This window comes from Sciurus vulgaris (genome assembly GCF_902686455.1).
Source record: "Sciurus vulgaris genome assembly, chromosome: 14".
In the NCBI taxonomy this organism is placed as follows: Eukaryota; Metazoa; Chordata; class Mammalia; order Rodentia; family Sciuridae; genus Sciurus; species Sciurus vulgaris.
In genome coordinates, this window is record NC_136475.1 from 51,358,044 (window position 1) to 51,383,170 (window position 25,127).

Below are 25,127 nucleotides of genomic sequence, written 5' to 3' on the forward strand. Positions count from 1 at the left end.
TTTGATATGACAAAGGTAACTGTGAAAGTTCTAGACCTCAAGACTCCTTATAACTTCTGTCTTTGCTCTCTGAAGGCCTAGCTACCATGGGAAATACTTGAGGATTTTGTTTGTTGGTTTTTTTGGTACCAGATATTGGATCCAGGGGTGCCACATCCCCAGTCCTTTTTTATTTTTATATTTTGAGACAGGATCTTCCTAGGTTCCTTAGAGCCTCACTAAATTGCTTAGGCTGGCTTTGAATTTGTGATTCTCCTGCCTTAACCTCCCAAGTTGCTAGGATTACAGATGTGCACCACTGCACCCAGCAAAATACTTGAATTTTGATACCAATGAGAGACATATGAAGGGGAAGAGCCCAGCTTTCCAACCATCTCAGCTGAGGTCCCACAACTGAGGGTGAGACACCATGTTAGACTGAACACAGCTCCATGAAAAAGTCTGGGCAAGACCAGTAGAACTGCCCAACCCATCTACAGAATCATGGGAAATAAAATGGTAGATACTTTTTAAAAATTAATTAATTATTCATTATTTATTATTTATTGTATTAATTATCTATTTCTATCAGCCAAAAGCTCAGGGGCTAACGGAACATCAGTCAGTCATTGATTATCCTCATGTTTTCTATGGATCACATATATGAGAGAGGTTTTGTTTGGCTCTTGTGATTCAGGTTCTCTCATAGTATTGCAGTCAAGGTGTGGACCAGAGCTATAGTCATCTGAAGGCTTGTCTGGGACTGAAGGATCCATTTGCAAGGTGTCTTGCTCACATGGCTGACAGATTGGCTCCTCTCCACTTGGGCTTCTTCTTGGAGCTCTTTGTGTATTCTCACAACATGGCAACTGGCTTCCTGTAGAACCAGAGATTAAAAGACCAAAGCAGAAGGTGAAATGTCTTAGAAGTCACACATAACCATCTCTGTCCATATTCTGAATGGGCAGGCAGAGCAGCTCCAACTTAGATAGGACTACACAAGGGCAAGGATTATTTAGGTCATCTTGAAGGCTATTTGCCACATCACTTTTGCCAAAAAAAAATTTTTTTTTAAATTGGAGCATATAGTAAAACTGCAAATGCAACAGAATTATTTTTTGAAAATGCATATGTGACCGGGCATGGTGGCACACACCTATAATCTCAGCAGCTACGGAGGCTGAGGCAGGAAGATCGCGTGTTCAAAGCCAGTCTCAGCAAAAGTGAGGCACTAAACAACTCAGTGAGACCCTGTCTCTAAATAAAATACAAAATAGGGTTGGGGTTGTGGCTCAGTGGTCAAGTGCCCCTGAGTTCAATCTCCAGTACCCAAAAAAAAAAAAAAAGAAAATGCATATGTGACAGGATTATTTTAAATGATGTTAGAAAGTGAAATAAGGAACAATAAAGAGCCAAAGGAGGATTTAATTCTGTCTAGGTCTTCAAATAAGACATCTATTTTTCAAGTTCACAATTCCTTAACAGAAACACTTCAGGTCAGATATGCTTCAGAGTTTAGAATTGTTTGGATTTTAGAATGATAAGAACATACATACACTAGATATTATACAATAATCTATAGTAGGGCCAGAAGCAACAACCTAAAATCAACCACATGTTATTTATGCAGCACAATGTATGAATTTTCAAAGTGGGATAAAGACTGTAAGTAGTTTCATATTCAGTTAGGTCATATTTTGACAACAATTTTTTAAATTCTGATTTTTTAGATTTTTTTGGATTTCTGGATTATGGATGAGGGATTGTGAGCCTGTACAAGTTGTAAAGCACACATAGGATCAGAACTTGGGGTTACAGATTGCATTAACTGCATGCATCCACCCCTATTTCCAGGCCTTGTCCACCATCAGTCCCCCCGTACTGCCAATCAAGTTTGTCCTATACACATGGATTCTCAGAATTGACCCATTCACATCTGAGGTCTTCTGCTGACCAATTTTCTGCCTTGGATTTTGATTCAGGGATAGCTTTTCCTAGTGCCCAGCTTACTCCCAGGTTTGTAGTTACTTTTTTTTAACACTGACATCTAGTAACTATAGCATAGACTGAAAAGTAGAACGGTTACCACAGATGAACAATAGATTTACCTGGGTTTCCCAACAACCAAGCAAAAAAACATAGACGTTGTTTAAATGAAATCCATGTTCTCCTTCCCTCAAATTCTGGTAGGAATTTACTCAAATGTACTATTAAAAACAATGTACTATCATGCTAAGTGAGATAAGCCAATCTCAAAATACTAAAGGACAAATGATTTCGCTGATAAGCAGATGATGATACATAATGGGGGGTGGGAGGAGGGCAGGAATGAAGGAAGGAGGGACTGTATAGAGGGATAAGAGGGGTGGGAGGGGTGGCTGGAAGAAAAAAATGTAAAGGATCAGAGTTTTTGTATATGATTGAAGTTAAACTGCCATAAATTTAAATTAGTGTTACAAAAAAAAGACAAAGGATGTAGGCATACAAGCAGTGTGTGTGTATATATGTATAAGAAAACATGAATTTGAGAGACAGCAGAGTTGTGATTAGGAATAAAAATAGTAGCCCCCCCCCCAAAAAAAAATGTACTTCTAATCTGATAATAGAAGCATCCAACACAAGACATAACACCCCTGGGAGTCACAAAGTGAAAGACTATTAGTTTATCTAAAAGAAAAATATGACATTTCTATGGAGGATTAAAAGACAAGTTACAGACTGGTTAGAAATTGTGCAAAACAAGGAAAACAGAGAAAAGATTAATGATAGCACATCAAAATGAAAAAGGACAAAAAGGTAAATTAATAGGAAATTCACAGAAAAATCCATTTAAATGCCTGCTAAATACATGAAAAGGTTCCCAACAACACTAGGAATGAAGAAAATGTAATTTTAAAAAGTGAAACACCATTTTATCATTCATCAGATGGGCAAAAATTCAACTTTGATAATATCAAGTTTTTCACAAGAATGTAGGGAATGCAGTTTAGCAATACCTGTCCCACTGTTAAATGCAAATACCCTTTTCCTATTGATTCCATTTCTAGGCTTCTGTTGGCACACTTGAACAAGGACACGGTTAATAGCATTTCCACTGCAGCCTTGTTTATTGTTTGAAATAGTGAAAAATACAAACAACCAACTGTCCACCAACATGAGCCTCTTTAAAGGAAAAAAAACTATAATATTTCCCAGGAGTTTGCAATCCATGGGTCCTGGGCCACATGTATCCCACAGCTAGTTTTTATACTGCCTGAAAGCTAACAACATTTTTTAAAGAATTAAGAACAAATAGGATAAAAAGGAGGGAAAAAAAGAGAATACATGACCAATTCCTACATGACCCAGAAGTTCTAAAATATTCACTATCTGGCCCTTTACAGAAAAGACTTGGTACAACAAAAATATGGAACACTCACCAAAACAGGAAAATGGAGAGGAAATAAAGGTAGCAATGGTTCAAACCAAGCAGGAGAACTGACAAATTATCCTATTCCTAATATCCTTCAACCTACAATGCCTAATATCCAATAGCACATGGAGATATAAGTCTCCGAATACCCTCCTGAGAGTTAAAGAAGCATTTAAAACGTGAGCCCCTGATAGCATGGCTAGCTCTCAAGTTGGTGCCACAGGCAAAAAACTAAAATCTGGAAGTTGAATTTGAACCTTACTCATCCAGTAGAAGAAGAAATATTTTACTCTAAATTTTGAACAGTTTCTATAGGAGAAGGTTAAAATCAACAGAAAAATGAAATCTCAGGAATGTTGTTCACATTGAATGCTTCAAAAATAGAATCACAATTATTTCTGAAAAACAGTTCTTTAAAAGGTATTTGAAATATCTTACCAAGAAATACTTCAAAAAGAATAATCTTTGTGATTGTTTCATATGACTGATTCTGACAAGAAAACTTATGAACCTCATTGCTTCCAGATTAGTCAAGAAGAAGATGGATCAGAGTCTGAAAACTAGGTGAAGACTCCCCTTATAAGGCTTTCCTTAATAAAAACAAAAGAAATATGCATGAGAAAGAGACATTTAGAAATAAACTTTTGTTGGTGAATAAAGAAACACTGAACTCAAAAACATAAAAATAAAACATGAGCCTCATTTAAAATAGAAACAATAAAATACTAATACAAAGTGACTGTCTAAACTGGATGCAGTGCTGTGTGCCTGTACAGGCAGCTACTGAGGCAGGAGAATTGATTGAGCCCAAGAGTTTGAGGCCAGTCTAGGCAACAGAGTGAGACCCCATTAAAAAAAAAAAAAAAAAAAAAAAAAAGGTAAAAAGATGATTGTCTACACTGATCACCACTGTGGTTATCAACTTCTTACAGTTGATCAATATCAATATTGCAAAATTATAGCTTCACAGGCCTAAGAGAACCCAGAAATTCACCTGCTCTAAGTTTTAATCTGATACACAGATTCTCTCCAACAAGTGGCTGTCAACAATTTGTAGTGCAAGGATGTGGGGGGAAAAAGTACACTCAGACATACTGGTGGGACTACACATTGGTTCAACCACTCTGGAAAGCAGTATGGAGATTGCTCAAAAAACTTGGAATGGAACCAAACCATTTGATCCAGTTAACAGGCTCCTCAGCATATACCCAAAGGACTTAAAATTAGCATACTATAGTGATGCAGCCACATTGATATTTATAGTAGTTCAATTCACAATAGCTAAGCTATGGAATCAGTCTAGGTGCCCTTGCACAGATGAATGGAGAAAGAAAATGTAGTATATATATATACAATGGAGTATTACTCAGCCATTTAGAAGAATGTCTTTATGACATTTGCCAGTAAATGGATGGAACTAGAGACTATCATGCTAAATGAAATAGCCAATTCCAAAAAGCCAAAGGTTGAATGTTTTCACTGATAGGTGGATACTAACCCACAATAAGGGGAGAGAGTGAAAGAATAGATCTTAGTAGATTAGAAAAAGGCAAGGGAGGGTGTATAGGAAAAGGAAAGATGGTGGAATAAATCTGAAATAATTTTCCTATGTACAAGCATGAATATACTGTAGTGAATCCCACCATCATGTACATCCATAAGAATGGGGTTCTACACAGCCACATCAATGTTTATAGCAGCTCAATTCATAATAGCTAATCTATGGAACCAACCTAGACGCCATTCAACAGATGAATGGATAAAGAAAACGTGGTACATATACACAATAGAATATTACTCAGCTGGTAAATGGATGGAGCTGGAGAATATCAAACTAAGTGAAATAAGCCAATCCCAAAAAGCCAAAGACTAAATGTTTACTCTGACAAACAGATGCTAATCCATAATGGGGGTGGGGAGCACAGAATGAAGGAACTTTGAATTGTGCAGAGGGGTGTGGGAGAAGGGGAGGGGGTATGGGGATAGGAAGGACGGTGGAATGAAGTGGACATTATTACTCTATATACATGAATGATTACACTACCTGTGTGACTCTGTACCATGTTCAACCAGAGGAAGCAGCTGCGCTCCTTTTGTGTACAATATGTCTAAATGCATTCATTGTCATGTATAACTAATCAGAACATTTTTTTAAAGAATGGAATCCTAATTAGAAAAAGATGTATTCCATGCTTGTGTAATTTTATCAAAATGAATTCTACCGTCATGTATAACATGTACAATATGTATTCATTCTTTTCCAAAAAGAACCAATAAAAAAATTAAAACTTATTTGTATTTAAAAAAAAAAGAATCATTGCCCTGACCAATGTCAATAAACTTTTCCCTCGTGTTTTAAAAATAAATAAATAAGATAACTTGCCATGATGAGGATTGCTATGATTTGGATATTGAGTATCCCCCAAGGTCTGTATGTTAAAGTCTTATTCTATAGGTTGATACCATTTTTAGATGGTAGAATCTTTAGGAGTTTCAGCCTATTAAAAAGTTCTTAGGTCACTAGGATCATGCCCTTGGAAGGACTACATGACATCAGACTCTCTCTCTCTCTTTGACTTCCTGTCTGTTAATATAAGCTCTAATATAAGCTCTTACACACACATAAACACACACACACACACACACACACACACAACTCTGCTACAATGTGACAGCAGCCAGGAAGGCCTTCACCAGAACTGAGTCAATGCAGGCTCTTTAGCCTCCAACCTCCAAAACTGTGAGTTAAATAGAATTCTCTTACTTTATAAGTTAGCTGCCTCAGTTATTTCATTGTAGTGACCGAAGTTGACTAATACAAGAACTGATAGAGCCTGAAGCAACATTGAGCATTGGAATGGTACATGAATAAGCATAACTGGTATAACAAGAGGTTTGCATAAGCTTTTTACTTTTTTTAGTTTATGAATGATAGATAAGATAGCAGACTCGAAATACTCAAACTAAGAACAGTAAAAGCAGGAGGTGCCAAATTTATATCAGATAAAATAGATTATAAATTGAAAGCAGCAAAAGAGACAAGATTATAATAAAACAATAAAGGCATCAATTCAGCAAGAGAAATAACAAATCTCAATATATATGCACCCAGTATCAAAACACTCAATATATAAAGCAAATATTAATAAAAGGAGAGAAGGAGAGATAGACTGCAGTACAATAATAGTAGGATTTTTTTTTTTTTGGCGAGGGGTACCTGGGATTGAACTCAGTGGCACTCGGCCACTGAGCCACGTCCCCAGCCCTATTTTATATTTTATTTAGAGAAAGATCTTACTGAGTTGTTTAGCACCTTGCTTTTGCAGAGGCTGGCTTTGAACTCGATCCTCCTGCCTCAGTCTCCCAAGCTGCTGGGATTACAGGCATGTGCCACCACACCCAGGCTAGTAGGGGACCTTTAACACCCAACTTTCAGCAACAGACAGATTATCCAGTCAGAAAATAACAAGGAAACAAAAGGAGCTAAATTGTACCCTAAACCAAATGGACCTCATAGACATTACGTTCAACAACTGTGAATACATATTCTTCTCAATAGCACCTGGAACGTTCTTCAGGATAGATCATGTGATAGACCAAAAAAATTTTTGACAACTGAAATTATATTGATCATCTTTTTCAACTACAATGCAATAAAACTAAAGTTTAATAAGAAAAACATTGGAAACTGTACAAAGACATGGAAATTAAACAGCCTACTCTGGAACAACCAATGAATCAAGGAAGAAGTGAAGAAGGATTTTTAAAATCTCTCAAAACAATGAAGATGAAAACATAGCATACCAAAACCTGTAAGATACAGCAAAAGCAGTACTAAGAGAAAAATTAATTACCATCAACAAAATCAAACATCACAAGAAAGAGCTCAAGTAAACAACCTACCACTGTATCTCAAAGAACTAGCAGAACAAGAACAAACAAGCCCAAATTTAGTAGAAAGAAATAATAAAAATAAATTAATTTTAAAAACAAATAATAAAGTTCAACACAGAAATAAATAAAATAGGAACTAAAAAACTACAAAAGATCAATAAAACAAAGAACTGGTTCTTTGAAAAGATAAACAAAATTTAAAAACCCTTAACTAGACTAAGAAAGAGTCAAACTTAGAGACAAAAAGGGAAACATTACAACTGACACCACGGAAACACATAAACTCATTAGAGATTATTATGAACAACTATACACCAACGAAGTTGATAGCTTAGAATAAATGGACAATTCCTGGCCATATATACCCTGCCAATATTGAAACATGAAGAAATAGAAAACCTGAACAGATCAGCACAAGTAATGAGATTGAAAAAAGTCTCACACCAAAGAAAAGTCCAGGATCAAATGATTTCCCTGATAAATTCTACCAAACTTTTAAAGAAGAACTAATGCTAATATTTCTTAAATTATTCCAAAATAATTAAAGAGAAGATTATTCCTCCAGATTCATTCTATAAGACTAACATTACCCTGATACCAAAACCATCATGGATTCTACAAAAAAGAAACTACAGGTCAAGATGTAAAAATGTCAACAGAATATTAACAAACTGAATGCAGCAGCACATTAGAAAAATTATTCAGCCAGGCATGGTGGCACATGCCTGTAATCCCAGCAACTCAGGTGGCTGAGTCAAGAGAATCTCAAATTCAAGGTTAACTAAGTAACTTAGTGAGACCCTGTATCCAAAATAAAAAGGGCTGGGGTGTAGTTCAGTGGTAGAGCACCTTGTGATCAATTCCCAGTACCAAAAAAATAAATTAAAAAAAAATTATTCTCTATAATGAAGTTGGATTCATCCAAGGGATGCATGGATAGTTCAATATACGTAAATCAATAAACGTGATACAATATGCCAATGAACTGAAAGATAAAACCATATGATCACCTCAATAGATGCAAAAAAATCATATAAAAAATATACCTTCATGATAAAAGTGTTGAACAAATTAGGTATAGAAGGAACATACTTCAAATAAAGACCATATATATTATCACAGACATCATAGTGAGTGGATTAAAAACTAAGCTTTTTCTCTAAAAACTAGAACAAGACGAGGATGTCCAATTTCCCCATTTTTATTTGACATTGCACTGGAAGTCCTAGTCAAAGAAGACAAGAGAAAGAAACAAGAGGAATCCTAATTGGAAAAGAGGAAGTCAAATTGTCACTGTTTGCAGATGACATGAGTCTATGTTTAGAAAACCCCAAAAACTTCACACATGCGCGCGCACACACACACACACACACACACACACACACACACACACACTAGAATAAACAAATTTAGTAAAGCTGCAGGATATAAAAATCAACATTCAAAAATCAGCTTTGGCCAGGCGCAGTGGTGCATGCCTGTAATCCCAGTGGATTACTGAGGTAGGAGGATCGTGAATTCAGATCCACTCTCAGCAAAAGCAAGGCACTAAACAACTCAATGAGACCCTGTCTCTAAATAAAATACAAAATAGGGCGGGGATGTGGCTTAGTGATCTAGTGCCCCTGAGTTCAATCCCTGGTACTCCCCCCCCAAAAAAAATCAGCTTTGCTATATACCAATAGTCTGAAATAGATACCAAGAAAGCAATCCAGCAATCCCATTTACAACACCTACAAAACATAAAATACCTAAGAATAAACTTAACCAAAGAAGTAAAAAATCTTTACAATGAAAACTGTAAAACATTGAAAAAAGAATGAGAACACATCAAAATAGTGAAAAGACATCCTATGTTTGTACATTGGAAGAATAAATGCTGTTAAAATGTCTATACTACTCATCTACAAATTCAGTGCAATTCTATCAAAATGCTAAGACATTCTTCAGAGAACTAGAAAAAAAATTGTATGGAACCACAAAAGACCTCAAATAAACCAAAGCAATCTTGAGCTTTTGCATGAGGCATCATACTACCTGACTTCAAAATACACTATAAAGCTATAGTAGCTGAAAACCATGATATTGGAATAAAATTAAACATAGAGACCAAGGGAACCAAATAGAAAGACTAGAAGTAAACCCACACATGCCAGGGTGTGGTGGCACATTCCTATAATCCTAGCTACTCAGGAGGCTGAGGCAGAAGGATTGCAAGTTCAAAGCCAATTTAGCAAGGCCCTAAACAATTTAATAAGACCTTATCTCAAAAAATAAAAAGGTCTAGGGATGTGGTTTGGTGGTAAAGTGCCCCGGGTTCACCTCCATGTTATGATTTAGATATGAAGCATCCCCCAAAAATTCACATGTAAGACAATGCAAGAAAGTTTAGAAGTAAAATGATTGGATTATAAGAGCTTTAACCTAATTAGGGATTAATTTGGGTGGTAACTGTAGGCAGGTAGGGTATGGCTGGAGGAGGTAGGTCCCTACAGACGTGTTTTGCAGGTATATATTTTGCCCCTGGAGAGTTGAATGCTTTGTCTGCTTCCTGGTATGATGTCCTGAGTTGTTATCTTCTGCCACACCCTTTCACCATGATGTTTTGGCACACATCTCAGGCACAGAGCAATGGAGTCAGCTGTCTATGGACTGAGATCTCTGAATCCAGGAGCCCCCAAATAAACTTTTCCTACTCTAAAATTGTTAGTGTCGCAATGGCAAAAAAGCTGACTAAAACACCCCAGTACCAAAGAAATGAGATGAAACTCACTCATGGACAGCCAACTGGTTTTCAACAAAAGTGCTAAAAACACAAAATGGAGGAAAGACAGCATTTTTCAATAAATGATGCTGGGAAATTTGGATATACACATGCCAAAAAAAAAAAAAAGAAAGAAAGAAAGAAAGAAACTAGATTCCCTATCTCTCACTAGTTACAAAAATTCACTCAAAATGTATTTAAAACTGAAATGTGAAACCTGAAGCTTTGAAACTGCTAGAAGAAACATAGGCAAAACACTTCAGGATGTTGTAATAGGCAAGGATTTTTGGATAAGATCTAAAGTATAGGAAACAAAAGCAAAAACAAATGCAGTTACATTAAACAAAAACAAAAACAAACAAACAAACAAAAAAAAACTTCTGCTCAGCAAAGGATATAATCAATGTAGTAAAAAAACAACCTCCAGAATGAGAGAAAATTTTCTCAAGCTATGTATCTAAGAAGGAGTTAACATCCAGAATTTATAAGGAATTCCAAAAACTCAATAGCAAAAAACCAAATAACCTGATTTTAAAATGGGCAACATGAAATACTATTCTACCATAAAATAAAATGAAATCCCACCATTCATGACAACATGGGTAGAACTGCATATCATTTTGTTAAGTAAAATAAATCAGGAACAGAAAGACAAGTACTACAAGATTCCATTCTTTTCTGGAACCTAAAAATCTTGATCTTACAGAAGTTAAGAACAGAAAAGCGGGTACCAGATGTTGGGGAGAATAGTCCAGGGGGGTAGGGGAAGATTGATCAATAGATACTAAGTTATATTTAGATAAGAGTAAGAAGTTCTGGAGTGCTTTTATAGAGTAGGATAACTATAGATAACAATAATGTATTGTATTTTTCAAAATGCTAGAAGTTTGCACCATAAAGAAATTACAAATGTTTGATCAGAAAGATATATTACCCTGATTTAAGCATTACACAATGCATATTTGTATCAAAATACCATGTTATGCCATAAATATATATAATTCTTATGGGTTTATTAGTTAAAAATAAATTCGAATTTTAAAAAAGAAGAAAACAAACTGCTAAAGGAAGTATTTTTTTGGAAAATTTTGGCTATATTCACTGCTACCTGCTTCCAGGACCAGAAAACGTACCCAAATGTTCTAGATGCAGTGATCCATGGTCAGCATATGCAATGCAGGTGTTTTAGGGCCTAAAATAAAGTAAGGGAGAGCTGTGATTTCACAGGAAAGAGATGTGTTCAAAGATAAGATTAGCTTCCATGTTTTGCAACAGGAAGAACATCGTACTTGAAGGTAGTTCTCTTCTGCACCCTCAATGATGAGGGCAAATCACAAGACCTCTCCACTTCTGTTGCTTTACTCATGAGGTAGGAATTCATAGCTTTTTTGTTAAATTTTAAATTTTTAACTAATAAAAATTGTACATATTTATGGCACAATGTAACATTTTGATACATGATACATTGTGTAAAAAAATGAGACTATGGGCAGATCAGTTCATGAAGGCATGCCTAACAATACCACCTATGATTCTGAGTTGGATCCAAAAGTTATGACTATTGTTTTTGCCACAGTCAGGAGCCATTTATGTTCTTTCTTTGTTCTAATAACTCAGTGACACACTAAACAAGGCAGTGGACACAAGTTATACTATCTGTGTCTTGTTGACTGGTGAATTTTTGGTTTTGAATAGAAACACTCCTTCCCTGGAGGCAGGGGATCTAGTAGAATGAGTACTGGGAAAACCCTAAACTGTGTTCTATTAACCTTCCAGGAAAACCAGTGCTAACATTTTCTTATTCATTGTAGCATCTTGGGGCTCGGGTTGTGACTCAGTGGTATAGCACCTGCCTAGCATGTGTGAGGCACCAGGTTTGATTTTCAACATTGCATATAAATAAATGAATAAAATAAAGATCCATCAACAACTGAAAAAATTAAAAATATGTATATAGCATCTTGCTTGGATATACTGCTTTGCTACTGACAAGATCCTGGCAAAGTAAGCAGCTGGTTCTCTACTTTCACATGTGGAAACCAGGTCCAGCTCCAGAACCCAGGTCTCATCAAACCTGGGCAAGTTCTCTTTCCATTATTCCATTATTATTTTTTTTTTTTGTAACTTTATTTTATTTATTTATTTATTTATTTATTTATTTATTTATTTTAATGTGTTGCTGAAGATCAAACCCAGTGCCTCACACATGGTAGGCAAGCACTCTACCATTGAGCCACAACCCCAGTCCTCTTTCCATTATTTTTACCTCCAGACTTCAATTAAATTATTCTGAACTGCTGCAAATAAGAATTTAAAGACTTTTAGAAGGAAAAACATCTCAAATGCCATTCTAGCCATTGTGCTGAAAAGAGCATAACATGGAGAAAGACACACCTGCTGTTGAATACTGGTGTCTCTCTCAGTGACCTCAAGTACTCCTGCTTCTCCCAGTCCCCATTTTATCTGTCAGTGATGAGGATCACACCTCCCTCATGTGGTAGTTAGCAGAACTGAATAAGATGAGACATACAACATTTTAATACATAGTAGACTCCCCTTACCAATCTCAGCATTCAAGAAATTCTACTTTGTTTTTACCTTAAATCATTACCATTACATTTTCTCCTTTGCTTCTTTTTATATTGTGGAAGACCTATAGCATGTGTAATCTTTAGTGCTTCAATATACTGTAAGTTTTAGAGTATAAAAGAGGGAAAATATGAAGATAAACCCTTCAGCAAGTTATGATCCTGCTTTTTAGCCTAACACAGACAGGGAAAGTGTCTCCCAAACACCACACTTATGAAAGCCTCCATGTATCCTGTCATTTGTCCCACGCGATTATCATGAGTACACAGCAAAAGAAGTTCATTTCTGTAAGGAAAGAGATGACACTGAATAACCAAGAGACAAGACATGTGACCTGAAACATCTGATTAAATAGGGAAACGATGTCTCAGTGTTGGTTGTTTCTGATTTTTTGTTTTTGTTTTGTTTTGTAATATTTGTAGCGGAAGGATCCAAACAGGCAAAATGTTACCCATTTGTATCATGTATGGTATTGCTTAAATCCTGAAAACATGAGGAATTGGCTCATTTGCCCAGTTTCCCCAAGATAGTGGCAGTTTAAAGAATAAAAACAAAAAACCTGGACTTGACTCTCACAAAATATTTTTCTTTAAAGCCTTGCAAAAGATCCTAATGGTTTTCAAAGGCCAGACCTGACTTCTTAAAAGCAAAAGGAATTTGCAAAAGCCAAGTCTGATTTTGTTGAAACTACCACAGCCAAAGGAAAACCCCACCTATCTTCCATGAGTTAGAGAGCAGCTGAGCAGCATACCAAGTGCATGGCGAGGTTTTGGTAAATCTAACTTATATTGGGGAAATAATGATAGTTCAGATTTGAAGGAGCTCAGAGCTGAGCTTAATCCCCAAACAGAAATTCATTAAGCACATAGTGTACTAACCACAGTGTACCCTACAGGGACAAATTCAGAACTCTTGGCGTATGAGATGTTAGGGCTGGAGCAACTCTGAACTTCTTTTATAAAGGCATGAAAAACATGAGAAGCATGTCTCTGAACTTGAGCCAACTCATAAGGCTGCCATGCCCTCCTGTTTTGGCAAGAAATTTAAAAACACTTAACCTTTGGGTGGTTATCTGTCCTCACCATGTAATATTATGAAGTTATAAAATTAAAGATATAATTTGAATAGATGGGATTATGTGGGGAATACTCCATATCTAAGTCCAAGTTCACACTGCAAATCAGGATCATTAGTATTGCTTCTCTTACCTCAACTAGCAATGGACTTCAACAGGTACTATAGATTCATTTACCAAAAACCAGATTGTATAGGTCTCATTTGGAGGGAAACTATGTTTGAAGAACAAATGATATAAGACAGAATGCTTGTTAGAAAAACACAAAGAAAATGAAAAGAAAAAAAGGCAATCCAAGGAAATTAAAAAAAAAAAAAAAAACTCAGATAAACAAAGTGAGTGATGAAATCACATGATGATGAAATCCATAAAACAGGATTAGGACATGCACACAGAGGAATAGAAGGAACACAGAGAAGATAAGGGGAAACAGCAGACATGAGAATATAAAAGCTGACAAAGAAGGAAGGAGAAAAGAAAAACAGGACTAAAGCAAATGAGAGATAAGCACTCATGGTGGGAGGAAAGAACATACTTGCAACCACCTCAAAAGATCCCCAAGTAATGGGAGAAAATGATCTTTGAGTTGCCTTACATTGGCATGATTTGGTCCTGTATTTATTACAGAGGTGTACTGAACTGTGTTCATGTGCTAAGCAATCTGAGTCAGATCTTTTAACCTATCAGCCTATAACTATGTCTCAGAATTTTTTCCCTAATGAACATGTAAGAAAGTAGACAAAGTCAATATAAAGGTACTATGATAGAAAAGTGTTACAAGCGTTAAGGAATCCTGAGAAGTTAAATGTGCATGAAGGGACACTGAGACACCTAACATTTCTACTCAGAGAAATACAAGGAATTTCTACTAGAAGAGAGTACAGTCTAAGTATCTAACTAGCTTAATATCTCAGCCTATGCATAACAGGAACAAAATTAGACTCATGCTTAAATGGTCCATTTCTTACAGAATAATTTTCTCAGTTGCTAGTCTAAATCCATTTTAATCACAGAAAGTCTTAACTGATAAACCAAAGATTGCAATCGATAGTATGAGGCAAATTTTGAAGCCAGCATTTCTTATTTAACTTCTAAAATGATGTGGTAGGCAGAATTTTGGCTTCCATGGTCTTCGTTCATCACTTCTGTGACTATGTTCCATTATAATGAAAGAATGCTGCAGATCTAATTAAGTTAGACCTTAGCATAGAAAGATTACTCAGGATTATCAAAGTGGATCCCAAGTAATCACATTTCCCCTTAAAAGTAGAAAGGGAAGTCAGAGACAGGTATTGCAAGAGGAAGTCAAAGGGACTGAAAGCATGAATAGGACTTAATTTGTCATTGCCAACTGGATAATTGAAGGGTCAGAGCATGGGTGGAACTGGACCTTGCCAACAACCTGAATAATCTTGTGTTTTGAAATGCAGATTTTACAGAACCTGCATTTGAACTCACATACAAGGAAATTAATATGCACATTAAAGTTTTAGAAGCACTGCTCTAAAGTACTCTGAAAATGGACTTAGGGACTAGAGGCAATACTGAATAAAACCTGGAGCACTCTGGGTTACCAAAATTTCAGCCACACGGTTGATTTTTTTTTATTGTAAACAAATGGGATACATGTTGTTTCTCTGTACATGGAGTCAAGGCATACCATTTGTGTAATCATGAATTTACATAGGATAATATTGTTTGATTCATTCTGTTATTTTTTCCCTTCTCCCCCACCCCTCCCATCCCTCTTTTCCCTCTATACAGTCCTTCCTTCCTCCATTCTTGCCCCCTCTCCCTAACCCTAACCCTAACCCTAACAGTAACCCCTCCCATTCCCCATTATGTGTCATCATCCGCTTATCAGTGAGATCATTCATCCTTTCGTTTTTTGAGATTGGCTTATCTCACTTAGCATGATATTCTCCAATTTCATCCATTTGCCTGCAAATGCCATAATTTTATCATTCTTTATGGCTGAATAATATTCCATTGTATATATATATATATATATATATATATATATATATATATATATACCAGTTTCTTTATCCATTCATCAATTGAAGGACATCTAGGTTGGTACTACAATCTGGCTATTGTGAATTGAGCAGCTATGAGGGAACATTCCTTAACATTGTAAAGGCCATCTACGCTAAGCCCATGGCCAATATCATTCTAAATGGTGAAAAACTGAAAGCATTCCCCCTAAAAACTGGAACAAGGCAGGGATGCCCTCTTTTACCACTTCTATTCAACATCGTCCTTGAAACTCTAGCCAAAGCAATTAGACAAACCAAAGAAATTAAATGGATACGAATAGGAAAAGAAGAACTCAAACTATCCCTGTTCGCTGATGACATGATTATATATTTAGAGGAACCTGGAAATTCCACCAGAAAACTTTTAGAACTCATAAGTGAATTCAGCAAAGTAGCAGGTTACAAGATCAATGCTCATAAATGCAATGCATTTTTATACATAAGTGATGAATCTTCAGAAAGAGAAGTTAGGAAAACTACCCCATTCACAATAGCATCGAAAAAAATAAAATACTTGGGAATCAATCTAACAAAAGAGGTGAAAGACTTCTACAATGAGAATTACAGAACACTAAAGAAAGAAATTAAAGAAAATCTTAGAAGACAGAAAGATCTTCCATATTCTTGGATAGGAAGAATTAATATTGTCAAAATGGCCATACTACCAAAAGTGCTCTACAGATTCAATGCAATTCCAATTAAAATCCCAGTGATGTACCTTACAGAAATAGACCAAGCAATCATGAAATGCATCTGGAAGAATAAGAAACCCAGTATAGCTAAAGCAGTCCTTAGCAGAAAGAGCAAAGCAGAGGGTATCGCAACACCAGATCTTCAACTCTACTACAAAGCAATAATAACAAAACCAGCATGGTATTGGTACCAAAATAGACAGGTAGATCAATGGTACAGAATAGAGGACATGGACACAAACCCAAATAAATACAATTTTCTCATACTAGACAGAGGTTCCAAAAATATGCAGTGGAGAAAAGATAGCCTCTTCAACAAATAGTGCTGGGAAAACTGGAAATCCATATGCAACAGAATGAAATTAAACCCCTATCTCTCACCCTGCACAAAACTCAACTCACAATGGATCAAGGACCTCGGAATTAGACCTGAGACCCTTCATCTTATAGAAGAAAAAATAGGTCCAAATCTTCAACATGTTGGCTTAGGATCAGACTTCCTTAACAGGACTCCCATAGCACAAGAAATAAAAGCAAGAATCAACAACTGGGATAGATTCAAACTAAAAAGCTTCTCTCAGCAAAGAAAGTATCAGCAATGTGAAGAGAGAGCCTACAGAGTGGGAGAAAATCTTTACCACAAACACTTCAGATAGAACACTAATTTCCAGAATATATAAAGAACTCAAAAACTCTACACCAAGAATAAAAATAATCCAATCAATAAATGGGCTAAGGAAATGAACAGACACTTCACAGAAGATCTACAAGCAACCAACAGATATATGAAAAAATGTTCAACATCTCTAGTAATAAGAGAAATGCAAATCAAAACTACGCTAAGATTCCATCTCACCCCAATTAGAATGGCGATTATCAGGAACACAAGCAACAATAGGTGTTGGCGAGGATGTGGGGGAAAAGGTACACTCATACATTGCTGGTGGGGTTGCAAATTAGTGCAGCCACTCTGGAAAGCAGTGTGGAGATTCCTTAGAAAACTTGGAATGGACCCACCATTTGACCCAGCTATCCCACTCCTTGGCCTATACCCAAAGGACTTAAAATCAGCATACTACAGAGATACAGCCTCAGGGCTGATTTACTGAGTCATCCCTGCTTCTTTTGTGGGCTAGACATTCTCAGAAAACAGCAACACTGTCATCATTTCTCTGAGATACCCCACACAACGTAATCAAGGCTTGGTGTATCATCTCATGACAAATAGTATTATATTGTTACATCTGTATCTTATATATTTAAAAAATAAAATTTAAAAATACATAAATAACAAATAATAAAATAAAATGTAGATTACATTATTATTATTCAGTATGGTGAGGCCAACAGATCAAGAGCTACTTACCACTGAAAACACAGTTTGTTACTCATGATTGCCAAGAGAATAGGCCACACCACGCCACACAGAGCACAAGGGTTGGTCAGGAGACAGAAGCCTTCATTGTGGTTTCCAAAAGAAGAAATAGGTGAGGCAGGGCACACAGGTTTAGAATTGGCTAGTTCAAATAATTTCACTGGGTTCTAGAGCTTAGAAGTTGTCCCTGGTTGACTGGTACCTGGCTCTGGGTAGAGCAAGTGGATAGTCATCCAGAATGTGAGACTTTGACAAAGGAAGTAGCTGGAATGTTGACTCTAGATTGGCACACTCAAACGTGAGTCACTTACTATCTCTAGGAATCGCTTTGCCCTAGGCCAGCAAGGCGAAAGCATCAGAAGTACAGAAAATGAAAAGGCATGATTGGCTTAGATACGACTTCCAAAAAGGAGTGAGCTCTACCAACACCTTGATTTTGGCTTTGTAAGATCCAAAGCAGGGAATCCAGAATGACATGACAGATTTCTGTTCTATGGATCTGTAAGATAACAAATGAATATTATTTTAAGATGCTATGTTTGTGATAATTTGTTATAGCAGCAAGAGAAAACTTATACATATGCCAAATGTTCTTTAGTGACATATTTCTAATTAAATCTCTAGGCAAGTTATATTATGCAGAATCTTCCCCCGTTTTCACAATTACAATCATATGGAAAAAGACTAATTTGACAAGCTATCTTCAATGACTATTTTGGCAGATTTCCATCAAGGTAACTATAAAGTGAAATTTTTAATGCTACACACCATTAGAGCATAGAGGAAAATTAAATCAAGATGTACTTAGGAAATTAGTCTGAGTTTGTGAAGTTCAAATTCTTAAAATTTTAAAGTATTTTAAGGCTGTGTGAGATATAATGAGCACAGATAATTATAGCACACTATCCATTCCTATTAGGCCAATGGCTGCTAATATATATGTATCTATTTAACCACAACTTCAGATCAAGATGATGTTGTAAATACATGTTTTGAGCCACTCTCCACCTCCAAATAAGCTCAAAGTAATGAGAGATAAAGTATAAAAGGTGAAAATTTGAAAAAGAAATGCATCCATCTTATACAAAGACATCATCTCTGGATCACAACATTAACTCATTCATTCACTTAACAAACTTTTATTTAGCAACAATGTGTCAGACATTGTTTTAAACAAAGGATACTGCCCTGAATAGAACAGTCCCTGCCCTTTGGAATTTATCTCATATCAAAATACAATGCTAGGAGAAACACAAAGCAGGTGAATCAACTGGAAAAGGCAGCCAGGAACTTACATTCTTAAGGGTTCACTTCTTTGAACCTAAACCTTCTCTAAAAACAGTTACATTTTTTTATAGTTCAAAATCTTGAAAATGGAAATTAGTGCTTAATTTTTTTAAACCTTAATAGGTAAAATAGTGTAATAGGAAATTAATAAATTAGAAGACTACCAAAGAATTTGCTCAGATTCCATTCCAGTGAGATAAAAAGGTACAAACACATTATTTAAAATAGGGAGTATAATAAGGAGGAGGGGAGTATCCACTGGGAATTTCCAACATAAACCTAATGGAGCACCACAATGTATAACTAAAAAGAACCAATTAAAAAATAAGTGTATAGTGTACATATACATATATATACTATATATAGTAAAAATGTATATATATATTTTACAAATACATATATTTGTAAGAGAAGAAGAAGATGATGATGATGATGATAAAAGAAATGACATTAACATTTCCAAAAGTAAAGAAAAGAAATACAATAGTATTCAGATTAAAAGAGCCCATCAAATACCACACTGGATAATTGGTCATATTTTTTGGTTTTTTTTTTTTTTGTTTTGTTTTGTTTGTTTGTTTGTTTGTTTGTTTGTTTTTAAATTTTTTTATTGTAAACAAATGGGATACATGTTTCTCTGTTTGTACATGGCGTAAAGGCATACCATTTGTGTAATCATAAATTTACATAGAGTAATGTTGTTTGATTCATTCTGTTATTTTTTCCCTTCCCCCCACCCCTCCCACCCCTCTTTACCCTCTATACAGTACTTCCTTCCTCCATACTTGCCCCCCTCCCTAACCCTAACTCTAACCCTAACACTAACCCTTCCCTCCCCCCCATTATGTGTCATCCTCCACTTATTAGCGATATCATTCGTCCTTTGGCTTTTTGAGATTGGCTTATCTCACTTAGCATGATATTCTCCAATTTCATCCATTTGCCTGCAAATGCCATAATTTTATCGTTCTTTATGGCTGAGTAATATTCCATTGTATATATATATACCACAGTTTCTTTATCCACTCATCAATTGAAGGGCATCTAGGTTGGTTCCACAGTCTGGCTATTGTGAATTGAGCAGCTATGAACATTGATGTGGCTGTATCTCTGTAGTATGCTGATTTTAAGTCCTTTGGGTATAGGCCAAGGAGTGGGATAGCTGGGTCAAATGGAGGGTCCATTCCAAGTTTTCTAAGGAATCTCCACACTGCTTTCCAGAGTGGCTGCACTAATTTGCAGCCCCACCAGCAATGTATGAGTGTACCTTTCTCCCCACATCCTCGCCAACACCTGTTGTTGCTCGTATTCTTGATAATCGCCATTCTAATTGGGGTGAGATGGAATCTTAGGGTGGTTGTGATTTGCATTTCTCTTATTACTAGAGATGTTGAGCATTTTTCCATATGTTTGTTGATTGCTTGTAGATCTTCTTCTGTGAAGTGTCTATTCATTTCCTTAGCCCATTTGTCAACTGGATTATTTGAATTCTTGGAGTAGAGTTTTTTGAGTTCTTTATAGATTCTGGAGATTAGTGCTCTATCTGAAGTATAATTGGCAAAGATATTCTCCCACTCTGTAGGCTCTTTCTTCGCATTGCTGATAGTTTCCTTTGCTGAGAGAAAGCTTTTTAGTTTGAATCTATCCCAGTGGTTGATTCTATCTTTTATTTCTTGTGCTATGGGAGTCCTGTTAAGGAAATCTGATCCTAGACCAACAAGGTGAAGATTTGGACCTACTTTTTCTTCTATAATCTGCAGGGTCTCTGGTCTGATTCCGAGGTCCTTAATCCATTTTGAGTTTAGTTTCGTGCATGGTGAGAGATATGGGTTTAGTTTCATTCTGTTGCATATGGATTTCCAATTCTCCCAGCACCATTTGTTGAAGAGGCTATCTTTTCTCCATTGTATATTTTTGGCCCCTTTGTCTAGTATGAGAAAATTGTATTTATTTGGGTTTGTGTCCGTGTCCTCTATTCTATACCATTGATCTACCTTTCTATTTTGGTACCAATACCATGCCGTTTTTGTTACTATTGCTTTGTAGTAGAGTTGAAGATCTGGTATTGCAATACCCCCTGTTTCACTCTTCCTGCTAAGGATTGCTTTAGCTATTCTGGGTTTCTTATTCTTCCAGATGAATTTCATAATTACTTGCTCTATTTCTGTAAAGTACGTCATTGGGATTTTAATTGGAATTGCATTGAATTTGTATAGCACTTTAGGTAGTATGGCCATTTTGACAATATTAATTCTTCCTATCCAAGAACATGGAAGATCTTTCCATCTTCTAAGGTGTTCTTTAATTTCTTTCTTTAGTGTTATATAGTTCTCATTGTAGAGGTCTTTCACCTCTTTTGTGAGATTGATTCCCAAGTATTTTATTTTTTTCAAGGCTATTTTGAATGGGGTAGTTTTCCTAATTTCTCTTTCTGAAGATTCATCACTTATGTATAAAAATGCGTTGGATTTATGGGCATTGATCTTGTAACCTGCTACTTTACTGAATTCACTTATGAGTTCTAAGAGTTTTCTGGTGGAATTTCCAGGTTCCTCTAAATATATAATCATATCTTCAGCGAACAGGGATAGTTTGAGTTCTTCTTTTCCAATTCGTATCCCTTTAATTTCTTTGGTCTGTCTAATTGCTCTGGCCAGAGTCTCAAGAACGATGTTGAATAGAAGTGGTGAAAGAGGGCATCCCTGCCTTGTTCCAGATTTTAGGGGGAATGCTTTCAGTTTTTCACCATTTAGACTGATATTAGCCATGGGCTTCGCATAAATGGCCTTTACAATGTTAAGGAATGTTCCCACTATCCCTATTTTTTCTAGTGTTTTGAGCATGAAGGGATGCTGTATTTTATCAAATGCTTTTTCTGCATCTATTGAAATAATCATGTGATTCTTGACTTTAAGTCTATTAATATGGTGAATTACGTTTATTGATTTCCTGATGTTGAACCAACCTTGCATCCCTGGGATAAAACCCACTTGATCATGGTGCACTATCTTTTTAATATGTTTTTGTATGCGATTTGCTAAAATTTTGTTGAGAATTTTTGCGTCGATGTTCATTAAGGATATTGGTCTGAAATTTTCTTTCCTTGATGAGTCTCTGTCTGGTTTAGGTATCAGGGTGATATTGGCTTCACAGAATGAGTTTGGGAGGGTTCCCTCCTCTTCTATTTTATGGAATACTTTGAGAAGTATTGGAATGAGCTCTTCTTTAAAGGTTTTGTAGAACTCAGCTGAGAACCCATCTGGTCCCGGACTTTTCTTTGTTGGTAGGTTTTTGATGACTTCTTCTATTTCCGTACTTTAATTGGTCTATTTAAATTATTTATGTCCTCCTGGTTCAGTTTAGGCAATTCATATGTCTCTAGAAACCTGTTGCTGTCTTCGAAATTTTCTATTTTGTTGGAGTATAGATTTTCCAAATAGCTTCTAATTATGTTTTGTATTTCCATCCTGTCTGTTGTGATATTTCCTTGTTCATTCCGAATTTTAGTGATTTGGGTTTTCTCTCGTCTTCTCTTTGTTAGTGTGGCTAAAGGTTTATCAATTTTATTTTTTCGAAGAACCAACTATTTATTTTGTCAATTTTTTGTATTGTTTCTTTTGTTTCAATTTCATTGATTTCAGCTCTGAGTTTAACTATTTCCTGTCTTCTACTACTTTTGGTGCTGGTCTGTTCTTCTTTTTCTAGGGCTTTGAGCTGTAGTGTTAGGTCGTTTATTTGTTGAGTTTTACTTCTTTTATTGAATGCGCTCCATGAAATAAATTTCCCTCTAAGTACTGCTTTCATAGTGTCCCAGAGATTTTGATATGATGTTTCTTTGTTCTCATTTACCTCTAAGAATTTTTTAATTTCCTTCCTAATATCTTCTGTTATCCATTCATCATATAATAGCATATTGTTTAATCTCCAGATGTTGGAATAGTTTCTGTGTTTTACTCTTTCATTTATTTCTAACTTCAATCCATTATGATCTGATAGAATACATGGTAGTGTCTCTATCTTCTTGTATTTGCTAACATTAGCTTTGTGGCCTAATATATGGTCTATTTTAGAGAAGGATCCATGTGCTGCTGAGAAGAAAGTGTATTCGCTCTTGGTTGGATGGTATATTCTATAAATGTCCATTAAGTCTAAATTATTGATTGTGTTATTGAGGTCTATGGTTTCTTTGTTCAATTTTTGTTTGGAAGATCTGTCCAGTGGTGAGAGAGGCATGTTAAAATCACCTAGTATTATTGTGTTATGGTCTATTTGGTTTCTGAAATTGAGAAGGATTTGTTTGACATACATGGATGAGCCACTGTTTGGGGCATAGATGTTTATGATTGTTATATCTTGCTGATTTATGCTTCCCTTAAGCAGTATGAAATGTCCTTCTTTATCCCTTCTGACTAACTTTGGCTTGAAGTCCACATTATCGGAAATGAGGATGGATACTCCAGCTTTTTTGCTGAGTCCATGTGCATGGTATGTTTTTCCCCATCCTTTCACCTTTAGTCTATGGGTATCTTTTTCTATGAGGTGAGTCTCTTGCAGGCAACATATTGTTGGATCTTTCTTTTTGATCCAATCTGCCAGTCTATGTCTTTTGATTGATGAATTCAGGCCATTAACATTCAGGGTTATTATAGAGAAATGATTTGGTTTCCCAGTCATTTGGTTCATTTTTTAAATTTTGTTTATTTATTTGTTTGACACAACTTGTTTCCTCCTTTATTTGACAATTCCTTTAGGATAATTCCTCCCTTTGCTGATTTGCTTCTTTGTTTTTCATCTCTTCCTCATGGAATATTTTGCTGAGAATGTTCTGTAGTGCTGGCTTTCTTTTTGTAAATTCTTTTAGCTTTTGTTTATCATGGAAGGATTTTATTTCATCGTCAAATTTGAAGGTAAGTTTTGCTGGGTATAAGATTCTTGGTTGGCATCCATTTTCTTTCAGGGCTTGAAAAATGTTGTTCCAGGCCCTTCTAGCTTTTAGGGTCTTGATTGAAAAATCTGCTGATATCCGTATTGGTTTCCCCCTGAATGTAATTTGGTTCTTTTCTCTCACAGCCTTTAAAATTCTGTCTTTATTTTGTATGTTAGGTATTTTCATTATAATATGCCTTGGTGTGGGTCTCTTGTAATTTTGTGTATTTGGAGTCCTATAAGCCTCTTGAACTTGATTTTCCATTTCATTCTTCAGATTTGGGAAATTTTCTGATATTATTTCATTGAATAAATTGTTCATTCCTTTGGCTTGTTTCTCTAGGCCTTCCTCAATCCCAATAATTCTTAAATTTGGCCTTTTCATGATATCCCATAGTTCTTGGAGATTCTGTTCATGTTTTCTTACCATCTTCTCTGTTTGTTCAACTTTGTTTTCAAGGTTAAATATTTTGTCTTCAATGTCTGAGGTTCTGTCTTCCCGGTGTTCTATCCTATTGGATATGCTTTCTATGGAGTTCTTAATTTGGTTTATTGTTTCCTTCATTTCAAGGATTTCTGTTTGGTTTTTTTCAATATCTCTAACTCTTTATTGAAATGATCTTTTGCTTCCTGTATTTGCTCTTTTAACTGTCGATTGGTGCGATCATTCAATGCTTGCATTTGCTCTTTCATCTCATCGTTTGCTTCTCTGATCATTTTAATTATGTACATTCTGAACTCCTTTTCTGTCATTTCTTCTGCCATGCTGTCATTGGGTTTTATTGATGTAACATCTAGATTTGTTTGCAGCATTTTCTTTCCTTGTTTTCTCATATTGTTCAGGTATCAGTGGACCGCTGAGATATTGCAGATTTCCTCTATTGACTTACAATGTCCCTGAAGATTTCTATATATATCCCCCCTTAGCCTTCAGTAGGCTGAAGTCTTGGAGGAAGTTGATAATGCGGTGCTCCACAAGGAAGCTGCCTCTCTAGGAGTGGTGTCCTTCAAGTGGGGTATAATCCCTGCTAGTGGGCAGAGGTGCCTCCACTTGTTGACCAATGGCCATCCAAAGGGGACCTAGGCTGCAGGCTG

At 35.9% G+C, this 25,127-nt stretch overlaps 1 long non-coding RNA gene across 3 annotated transcripts in view; it reads right to left on the reverse strand.

Moving 5' to 3' along the window:
- Window positions 1-537: 537 nt before the first annotated feature.
- Window positions 538-25,127, reverse strand: part of LOC306643914 — a 74,741-nt gene continuing 50,151 nt past the window's right edge. For 2 of the 3 annotated variants that reach the window (XR_013759117.1, XR_013759119.1), the window contains exon 3: window positions 538-856. This is a non-coding gene — a long non-coding RNA (uncharacterized lncRNA). Of the gene's footprint in view, window positions 857-3,829; window positions 3,982-25,127 lie in introns of all 3 variants that reach the window. The other variant, XR_013759118.1, reaches the window with a different exon arrangement.